Source organism: Vombatus ursinus, unplaced genomic scaffold, assembly GCF_900497805.2.
Source record: "Vombatus ursinus unplaced genomic scaffold, bare-nosed wombat genome assembly UNPS02014798.1, whole genome shotgun sequence".
NCBI lineage: Eukaryota > Metazoa > Chordata > Mammalia > Diprotodontia > Vombatidae > Vombatus > Vombatus ursinus.
The window spans coordinates 60,961,124-60,971,644 of NW_020954576.1; the positions used below are offsets into that span (position 1 = coordinate 60,961,124).

Below are 10,521 nucleotides of genomic sequence, written 5' to 3' on the forward strand. Positions count from 1 at the left end.
GATAGATAGATAGATAGATAGATAGATAGATAGATAGATAGATAGATGGCACAGGGTGAGTTGAAGATGAAGGGGTGATATCTGGAGAATAAAATTAAGGAGTGGGAGAGGATTATACTGGGAGAAGGAGAAAGGGAGAGGTAGAAAGGGGTAAATTATCTCACATGAAACAGATAAGAAAAGGCTTTTACAGTGGAGGGGAAATGGAGGAAGGTGAAAAGGAATGAGTGAATCTTATTCTCATCAGATTTGGCTTAAGGAGGGAATACCATATACGCTCAACTGGGTATGGAAATCTATCTTACCCTACAGGAAAATAGAGGGAAGGGGATAAGAGAGCAGGGGGATGATAGAGGGGAGGGCAGATTGGGGGAGGGGTTAATCAGAAGCAAACACTTCTAAGGAGTGACAGGGTTAAAAGAGAGAATAGAATAAATGGGGGGTTGGATAGGATGAAGGGAAACAGTTTTTCACAACATGACTACTATGGAAGTGTTTTGCATGACTATACGTGTATAACCTATATTGAGTTGCTTGCCTTCTCAATGAAGGTGAGTGGGGAAGAAGGAAGGGAGAAAATTTGGAACCCAAAGTTTTAAAAACAAATGTTAAAAATTGTTTTCACATGCAACTGGGAAATAAGGTATACAGGCAATGCGGTATAGAAATCTATCCTTCCCTATAGGAAAATAGAAAGGGAAGGGGATAAGAGAAGGGGGGTGGAGATAGAAAGGATGGCAGATTAGGGAAAAGGGTATTCAGAATGTATGCTGTCTTGGGGTTGGGGGAGGGACGAGATGGAGATAAAATTTGGAACTCAAAATCTTGTGGATGTGAATGTTGAAAACTAAAAATAAATACATTTTAAAAACTGCATATATAATTCAATATATGAAAACATTGCATAATAAATGTTAAATCTAACTGAATAGCAATCAACCAACCAGCATTTTTTAAGCTCATTTTAAACAGCAGAAAGCAGTTTCAGAAGCCAAGACCTTCGCCCCTTAGCCCAAAAGAATTTGGGTCTCATTTTTTTGAGGGGTGAATGATGAGGCTGGGATCTAGACCCCCAAAAGGAAAAACCCTGGACTTTCCCACATGGCCGAATCTGGCATTCGCCTGAGGCCATAATTCCATCAATTAGCCTTTCATTGTGGCTACACTCAATCTCCCAATTCTGTTACCCTTAACCTAGCCTAGCCCTCCCTATGGCCCCCAGCCATTTCCCACACTTAATCCTAGGTAGGCTCCAACTTCCAGTTTACTGGCCACTCCATTCAAATATTCCTTAAACCCCTCCTCTAGTCACCCCAAACTCCTTAGCCACTCCTAGATCCCTCCCACAGTCTTTCTGTAGATAAGGTCCATCTTGTCTCCATTAAGGTAATTCTTAAAATCTAGCCACTGCTCAGATTCTTAGAATCTAGCCAATACCTCACAGACTCTCAGATTCCTCAAGAGTCTGGCTAATATGGCAGATCTTTAATAAACCTTGTCTTTAGCTGAAAGGAAAAAAAAAAGATGCACAGAAGAGAACAGAAAGAATTTTAAAAGGAACAGAAAAGCAGGACAGTTTTGAAACTACCATGAAAAAAATTATTATATACCTTTTATTTTAAACAAACAGTATGAACTATTGATTTACACTTTCTTATAAAATCCTTTGTTTTATACTACATGTATGCAAATGCTCTTTTTTGGTATTGAGGTTCAGAATAAGACATTTTCTTTAATAAAATAAAAAAAGGGGACTCCAAAAGTACTCTCTCAACAGGTAGTTAACCTACCATTTTATAGTGAATATGACACTTTATCTGAAATCCATGTTGCTGCATTGGGAAAGGGCCACAGAACTAGAGGATTAGGCTGCCCTTAACTCATCTCTTTACCTTACAGATGAGCTGATCAAAATAGTCTCCCCATATGTTGGTACAGGCTGTAATGATCAGCTTCTAGGAGGAGTTCATCACCCCTTAGGAGATATGAGAAAAGAAAGTGGCTCCTTTCTCATTGGATAAGAGAAACTCCAAAGAGCCTAAGAAGAAAAACATCGAAAAGGGATCAAGATTGTCCTAAGAATGAAAAGTGAGAGGTTCATAGGATTACAGATTCAAAGCTAGAAGGTCATTTTAGTCCAACCCTTTCTTTACAGATGAGGTCATTATGAAGGAAATCAGAAAACTATGAATTAATTACTGAACTACTTTAATATTCAATAGTTCCAACCAACAGGTCATCCTGCCTTCTTCAAGCTCAACTATAAAATCCTTAAGAGTACAACTGTGATTTCTTTCCACTTTGTAGTCACAGAAGCTCACCAAGAGGCCTAGAGTTGGCAGAATATGACTTCATTTGTAAGTCCATCCATGACTAGAACTGGCCATGAAGAATAGCCTGTAGCTCACTCATTCCAGGAAAACAACTTAATAATGCTATTTTTAAAAAGGCATCCTATTCGTGTTCTCAGTCCTAGTGGGACATCAATAAAACTAGAATTTTTTTAAAATAAATCTTTATGTTTACTTTTTGCTTCTCCATTAAAAAAGAAAAACTGGAGATATTGAAGGAGGGAGGGAGAAATGTGCCTTGCTTTTTTAAAATAAAGTTTTATTGCAATCTTTTTTTTAAACATCATTCATTTTCTGCCAGTGTCCCTTCCCTTTTCCATTCCTAGAGAACCCTCTCATATAGCCAATAACATTTTTAAAGAAAGAAAAAAAGAGAGAAGAGAAAGAAAAATCAGCAAAACCAATCAATTCATCAAAAAAAGTTTGAAATATATATGAAGTATTCCATACCCAGAGACCTCCCATTTGTGCACAGGAATGGGGTAGGGATTTCTACTTATAACTTTTTTGGGGGGGAGTCCATGCTTGTTCTTTATAATTTGCAATTTTTCTTTTGGGAGCTATTGTTCTTTCCATTTACATTGTTATCGTCATTGTGAATATTATTTTTCCCTCCTTTCTTTACAGAGATGGGAGATTAAAGGTGTGAAAAGCTGGTATACTGTCAGATTCAACTGATCTGTTAGTTTTACTGAACTGCCTTTTTTCTTTCTCTTTTTGATTCTTTGTTACAAGGGATGGCTCTTTGGAGGTAAAAGGGGAAGGGTATATTTAGAAATGGAGGTGATGCAAACAATGCACTGCTTTAAAAGAACTGCAAACCACTGCTTCATATTGGTGTGTTTCATGCAGATAAATAAACAAACCTTTTTTTTTTCTTTTTGAGGGTATGTATCTAACATATACATGAGACTTAAATATAACACAGACAGAGAGGCATCTGTTTTAAGTAGACTTGTTCAGTTTCCCTATAAGAGAGCAAAGAGTCTATTCTTGGGATTTGGTTGGTCTGGGGACTAGGGCATTGCTTCCTTATTGCCTGAGGCATAAAAAGCCCAGTCTAATGGGGAGCTGCTGCTCCTGAGGTTTAATGGCCTGTAGGACTTCTCTCTGACCCACAGCTGCTGCCTTAGTGAATCTAGTGGTGGAGGGGAGCGTTGTCTCTTTTAATTATTAATTGTATCTATTTTGATCTCCATTATATGGAAATTCACTTTTACTGAATTTTATGATTCATGAGTATTTTACTTTGTTCCAGTCCTGAGCCTGAATCATTAGACTGGCCTGAGCTAGGACTGCCCAGAACTACAAATCTAGCCAAATAGCTTTGCTGGATGGGAAAATTTCACTTTTTTAAAAGTAAAACCTAAAAATTAATTCACACATTTGTTTTATGACAATGAGTTTGTAGAAGGATTTTAAGTTGATACCTTTTTCTGAATCTCACTGGATCAGACTGATGTGAGTACCCACAGCCTAGCCATTCTAAGATCCCAAGCATTAAAGAAGAAAAGAAGAGAGGGAAAAAAATGGGCAAAGCAGAACTATGATCTGTCAGGGGCAGCTAGGTGGTGCACTGGATAGAGTGTCAGGCCTGAAGTCAGAAAAACTTATCTCCTTGAGTTCAAATCAGGCTTCAAACACTTACTAGCTATGTGATCCTGGGCAAATCACTTAACTCTGTTTGCCTCAGTTTCCCCATCTATAAAATGAGCTGGAGAAAGAAATGGCAAACCACTCCAGTATCTTTGCAAAGAAAACTCCAAATGGGGTCATGAAGAACAGGACACTATTGAAAAATGAAACATGATCTGTTAGTCTGTCAATAACATCGATTAAATGACTGCTGTCATTTAATACCAAAAAAGGAAGAAATATGATCTCTGCACTCAAAGAGTTCACAATCTAATGGTGGAGACGACATGGAAATAATTGGACAAATTAACTATGTACATGATAATAGGAAAAAAATCAACGGAGGAAAAAGCTAGCATTAAAGGAGATATTTTACCTGGGATTTGAAAGCCAGAGAAGCCAGGAGGTGGATATGAGGAAGGAGAGGAATCCAGGCATGGGGGAACAGCCAGTGAAAATGCTTGGAGTCATGTGCAAGGGACAGCAAAGAGGCCAGTGTCATTGAATCTCAGTGAATATGGAAGAATGCAAAGTGTAAGATGATCATAAAGGGCTGTGGGGGGCACCACAGGGTATGAAGGCTTTATATGCCAGAGGATTTTATATTTGATCCTAGAGGTGATAGGGAGTTTTTAAATTTCATTGAATGGGGTGGGGGTTAACGTGGTCAGAACTGCACTTTAGGAAGATTAGTTTGACAATGCAATGGAATGAGGAGAGACATATGGGAGAGACCATCAGGCTATTACAATAGTTTGGGCATGAGGTGATGAGGGCCCACACCAAGATGGTGATGGTGGTGTCAGAAAACAGAAGGGGGCATATACAAAAGATGCTACAAAAGTAAAATCAGTAGGTCTTGGCAGCAGATTGGATACAGGGGGTGAGAGAGAGTAAGGAGTAGAAGATGATAGCCTCATTGTGAGTCTCCCAGGTGACTGAAAGGATGGCAGTACCCTCGACAATAACAGGGAAGTTCAGAAAGGGGGAGATTTAGGGGAGAAAATAATGGATTTAGTATTGGACATACTGAGTTTAAGATGTCTGTGGGACGTCTAGATTGAGTTGTCCAATTGGCATTTGGAGAAGGGAGTCTGAAGGTTAAGAAAGGAGTGAGGTTAAGAAAAACACTTTTGAGGAGGGGCAGGATGAAAGGAGAGAGAGAGAATAGAATAAACAGGTGGGGAAATAGGATGGAGGGTAATACAGTTAGTCTTTCACAACATGACTAACATGGAAATGTTTTTCATGCCTACACATGTATAGCCTATATAGAATTGCTTGCCTTCTCAATTGTGGGGGGTGGGGAGGAAGGGAGAGAATTTGGAACTCAGAGTTTTAAAAATGAATGTTAAAATTGTTTTTATATGTAACTGGAGGAAAATAAAATACTAAATTAGAAAAGAAAAGTGTATCTGAAGTAATCATTAGAATAGAAATGAATCTATGGGACCTAAGATCACTAAATGAAATAGTATAGAGGGAGAAGAGAAGAAATTCCAAGACTGAGCCCTGAGTGACTCCTAATGTCAATGGTTGTGAACTGAATGAAGATCTAGCAAAAGAGACTGAGAAGTAGTAGTTAAGTAGGAGATGAACCAGAAACCTAGAGGGAAGAGGGCACCAAGGAGAAAAGGATGATCAACATTGTCAAAAGCTGCAGAGAGGTTGAGAAGGATGAAGATTGAAAAAAAGTCATTAGATTTGTCAATTAAGGGGTCATTGGTAAAATTAGAAGTCAAACTGCAGAAGGTTTAGAGGAGAGTGAGAGAAAAGGTAGTGGAGGCATCAATTATAGATGACCTTTTCAAGGAGTTTAGGCACAAAAAGGAAGAGAAATATGAGATGATAGTGAGAATAGATGCCTCTTGGAGAATATTTGTACCCAAAAGCCAAAAAGAATCAGAAGGAGTCTGTTCTGTGATTCATAGAAACTATGTATGACTCAAATCGAATCACTCTGCCTTCAACCTTTCTTTTTTTTTCCATTTTTACACTAACTGACATGACCTCTTTAAATACCTGGAAAGTGATATGAATCAATAATTCCAATATTTATGAAATTGATAGAGTGTCGGGAAGAGAGTCAGGAAGACCTGAATTCAAATTGTAACTCAGACATTTATTAGCTGTGTGACTGAGGCCCACCTTAGCTTTAGTTTCAGCATCGGTACAAGGTAGAAAATAATAGTGCCCCCCTCACAGAGTTATTGTGAGGATCAAATGAGAAAATGTAAGTAAAGTGCTTAGTAAACCTTGAATAGCTATATAAATGTTGTCTATTATTATTATATATTATTATCATTATCATCATCATCATTGATATCCAAAGAGTCAGTACAGCTTTTAACACTTGTCATGTAATGGATAGTAAATTTATAGTAATGAAATTTAAAATAGAATTATCTTTTTTGTTAGCATGTCGCTCACACTGTCGATGTCATATTGACCTTATAGTGAACTAAATTCAGAATCGAACTAGGTAGGATGATGAGGGTTTTGCTTCAAGGTGCCAAAATTTAAAGGGTACTGAAAGCATTAAATTCTTTCTGTAGTATAGAAACAACTAAGCTTAGCATCCAGCCAGCAAAACTATTTAGTTCACATTGGAAGCTGCCAGGTGACCTACATCCTCTCTTGCGAGGCTGCACTGTAGGGTGGGCTTTTTTGCAGTCTACTGGTCTTGCTCCTCCTCCTTCATGGTAGCTTCCTTAGAAGTGGTCTCATGACACCCTGGGGGAAATGCACCAAGATTTCTGTCTCATCCCACACAGACCAGTATCTCAAGATCTCTCCCCACCTCAACTAGATTGCTGTGTCAGAATTGCTACTTATAGCTATGTCTAAAAACCTTAATCTATTTTCATATAAACTACTCTCTAGATAAATTTTCTCTACCATGTATTTAAGTAATTCATTTTTTAAAAGTCTAAATGTAAAACTTTACATTTATCTTAATAACTTTTACCTTGTTGGTCTGGGCTTATCACTCTCATCTTTTGGGGCATTTGTATTTCCTGTGTTATCTAATGTTTTGACTGTTCCTCCCTGCTTTACATCTTTATTAACCTCTCCCTCCACCCCAAGCATCTAGCACATAGTAGGCTCTTAATAAATGCTTTTGGAATGAATTAGATTGACTATCATCTGCATGAACTAAAGATTTCCCTCAATCACCGATGAACAGCTGATCAGATCTGGTCCTATTAGCAAGATGGGAGATTGATCACCTATGGAGTGGAATTTTAGTTAAGATACCCTCATTGGTTGATTGATTAATTTGAAGGATGCCCAAAGGCCTGCCTGCCCTAAAATATCTCCCTTAACAGCCAGCTCAGTGTCTAAAATTCTTACCATTTGTGTTATTCTTTGTAGTAAAGGCAATTTCTCCAGAGGCCCTCATTAAATTTCCAAATACATTATCTGAGAGAGATGAGCCATAAAGCCATTAGTGCCCACTAAAGATTAGCACTAAATATCTTTATCAGATTAGTTTGGAAAACAGAAGTTGAACAGAGAGAGGAAATAGGTTACTACTCAAGAGGGAAAGTTTGCTTGGTTCACAGCAGGTGTTGTCTGGGAGGGTCAGCCTGGGTAAGGCACCTCTCTGAGGCCTCAATGCAACCAGAGAGCCACACATGGGCACTATGGCATAGTAGGTTTGGCCCAATGTAAAGAACATTGAACTGGGTCAATGTTAGGGCCAGTGCTGTGCAAGGAGGGACTCTGGGCTTCAAGACGCGACCACCAAAGTGGAGAGATTGTACTAGATGCTTTTTGTGGTTCTCAAGTGTCCCAACCTGAAGCTGAAGAAGCTGTCTGGGGCTTATATGCCATTGGCTATGGTGATTCACTCTCTAGTGGTGGTATCTTACCGTCTTATCACTGGAAGGATAATTTGTGATAACTATGAAACCTCCTGATGTTGGATCTATGACAGATGGACATGGACACCAGAAATTGGTGGCTTTCTTGTCATATAGAGTAAATGGATAATATATTATGGAAAAACTTGCAACTAGTTTCCTGCTTACAATAAGAGGTCTAGGTTTCATAGTCCTAGAGCTATCCAAGGCAACAAATATTCCCAGGATCAATAGGTTTCTTCTTCTATGCATTGGCTGTGTCAATGTCCTTTTGATTTTCTTCATGGAGAGAATGTTCATAAGAATGAAACTGCTGGGCTATCTATTGGGTTAGACTTCTTTTTTGTGAAGACACAATAGTAACTGAATTAGCTCCTTTTAATGACATTTCAAAGGTTGTTCCTGCTCTCCAGGACAAAAATTGGAACATGGATTGTTTATGTCTCAGAGTGACATAAGGAAATGTCTGGTGTAAAAATGCGAAACGTTTGGTCCATCTTTTGGAAAAGAAAATCTCCTTGGTCCCATTGATGTGATACAATAATTATAGTAATAGCACCATTGCTTTTCCACAATGACCAAGTATTCACTTCCGTCCTCCTATTTTCCCCTCATTTTTAAGAGAAAATATTTTCCTTTGTATAATGGAAGTACTGAATAAAGCATTTCATTATCTTCTACACCTTTTCAGGAAAAAGGCACTTGTGGTAAAGATGTGCACAAGTAAATTCAGGAAACTGGAACCTCTATAATAGAGCTGATGACTCTATTGAGGGGATTAGCTTTGCCTTGACCCTACATTATATTAAGTATAGCTTTCAAAGTCTGTAAAAAAGGAGGGCTTGAATTAAATGGTCTCTGAAGACCTGCTTTAAGACAGATAGAAGAAACTCCTAGAGAGTAGTCCTAGTGTCCCCCAAAGCTGAAAACAGGTCCGTTTTGCCTCTGATCTTATAATACCTGTCTAGCTCTGGTACTCATGGGCTATGAGACCTTAGGCAAGTCGCATAACCCCCTTAAAGCCTCAGTGTTATCATTTGTAAAATGAGAATTCTTGCAGGCTTGTCATGAGGACAGCATTTTATAAACTATGAAGTACAAAATACAGTTCAGTTGTTATTGTTATGGTGCCCCACAAATGTAACTGTGTGACCTCAGGACAGCCATTTAATTTTGCTGGGCCTCAGTTTCCTCATCTATAAAATGAGGTGGCTGGAATAGATGAGGTCTAAGGTCCATTCAAGTTATAATTCCTAGGATATTTAGATTAGCTATATTTTATTTCTGTTTTCCCCAGCACAACCACAGCTTTCACTGGAATACAGAATGAGACAAACCACAGGCTATTTTATGTTGCAGACTATCCTTTCTCATTGCAATTTCTGCTGCCCCAGTAAAGCAAGACTCCTGTTGCTGCCATCTAGAAGAGGACAAGACAATGAACATGGTTTTAATTGCATGGAATCTTCAAGCTGGTTCCTATTAGACTTTACATCAAGTGCATTTAATGGGTCCATGGAAAAGGCGTAAAGAAATGCACTGTTGCTTAACTTCAATTCAATTACAAAGGAATTCAAGACAGAAACGTAACTCACAAAGGTCAACCAATCCAGTGGGCAAGCAAGCCTTTATTGAACACAGGCACCATGCTAGGTGCCTGGGGATATGAAGGCAAAAGTAAAAAAGTCCTTCCCCTCAAAAAGCATATATTTGAATGGGGGAGACAGCATGTGTGCACACACACACATGTATAAGTACCTATACATAAATATACATGCATATGTGTACATTTATGAACACACAGTGCATATACAACACACATGTAGACACATGTGCATGAATAAATAAATGATACAATACATACATCCACACACATACATCATACATGTACACATGCACACACTTGTGTATAAGTACAGGTATACATGCTGTGATGTACATGTGTGTGCACATATATACAGTGTGTTGTGTGTCTGTAATGCATATATGCATGAACACAGATATACACACAATATACAGATAAACACATATACATGCATGTACACACATGCATGTATGCACACATTCATGAATGATCTAATCGGGACTGAACCTGTGATTGCATTGGCATTGGGAACTCCATTTGAAGAATGTAGGTTGGCACCTTCTTTTTAGGAGAGGCCTCTAAGTTTGGACTTGGAGTGTGAAGGGGAGTAATGTGCAAGAAATCTGGAAAGATAGGTTGGGGACCTGTGATTTCCTCGAGGTTAGGAAATTCCCTCCCAGTGTGTCACTTCCCTCCATTGAGGATGACCTCAGTACTTCTGTGACTTAAAAGATATCTTGTAGGAAATTACTTGAGACACAAGTTAAATGACTTCTTCAATGTCTCATAGCTAGTAAGTGTCAGAGGAGGTTTTCAAACCACGTTCATCCCAATGTTAAGACAAGTACTCTGTCTCCTATAAAATATAACCGCTTCTAGAAATTTAATATCTCTCTAATTTATGTTATTTGACTTTTCATCCAATGTATAATAAGACAACAGCTGTAGCTTGCAATTATACATGTTGTATGAGGATTTATTTACTACAGAAAACATTTATATTTTTTACCTTCAAGTCTCAGCTTGAAGCCCACCTTCTGCTCGATCCCCCAGGTACTCTTGGCTGCTAATGCTTTCTGCTTTT

General features: G+C 38.5%; 1 pseudogene; it reads left to right on the forward strand.

Annotated features, from left to right (window-relative positions):
- The window catches only part of LOC114049454, an 18,129-nt pseudogene extending 9,943 nt beyond the window's left edge, over window positions 1-8,186 (forward strand).
- The last annotated feature ends 2,335 nt before the right edge of the window (window positions 8,187-10,521 follow it).